We start from the raw sequence: 950 nt of genomic DNA, 5'->3' as shown, positions 1-950 counted from the left end.
GATCGAAACGTCGTGATCTATTCGTTATTTATTTTTCATCTACGTGACTTTACCGAAAGAACCAAAGAGTAGTCTCCGTGTCGTCTAGTTTCCGCTCCTCCCTCCAGACCCACCTCTTCTCCCTGGCGCAACCTTCCCTCCATCCATAGGCACCCCCGCTATTCCCGTAGACACTAACCTTCCCCCTCCATACCCCATTCCTATTCACCATATTACCTTTAGCGACCCTAATTGTACTCTATGGTTTTGTCGGTAAAGTCACGTAGGTATTTTTTAAATAAATAAAATAAAATATTTTATTTGATTTATTTTAAAAAAGCATTTATTTACCTACGTGACTTTACCGAAAAAACCAAAGAGTATGAATCCTTGCAGTCACGAAAACTTCAAATCTAGAATGAGACCCTAATTGTATCACTCATAACCCCTTGTAAAGCGATTTGGATGAAAGCGCTCTATAAATACAAGGCTTGCCTTACAGTCTAAAAACCCAAAGTGTCTAACACGTGTCGCAAGTGCCACACATTTACCTATTACCCTTACGGGGATCTAAAATGTTCAGTAACTACTCGGGGTGAGTTTAGATTTAAACGTTTCCAATTTAGAATTCAATTTGTTTTTTTTACGTATGATGAAGCTAGTTGTAATTACTTGCGAAACGTCGTACTCAGTTTGTAAATGTTGTGGCTTGGCTCTCCAACACACCGGTGTGCTGTACTAGTGACGAATTGGCATGCTCTGTTTACGTGACAACCCTTACTAGTTGGCTGTGTCGGGTGGTGGCGGGTTTAACGACACATTTATATATTCACGCGATCTAACCCAAAAAACTCTATTATGTATGTTTCCGATTTTCACATAATTTACAGTGTACTACTTTAAGATGTATTCGTGGTGTCACCCGACGCAAGGTGAAATACTTCTTGGTTCGAAAAGCACAAATAAACAAA

The sequence above is a fragment of the Lampetra planeri genome, chromosome 6, assembly GCF_965212315.1.
Source record: "Lampetra planeri chromosome 6, kcLamPlan1.2.h2, whole genome shotgun sequence".
NCBI lineage: Eukaryota > Metazoa > Chordata > Hyperoartia > Petromyzontiformes > Petromyzontidae > Lampetra > Lampetra planeri.
This window is presented reverse-complemented; position numbering follows the sequence as displayed.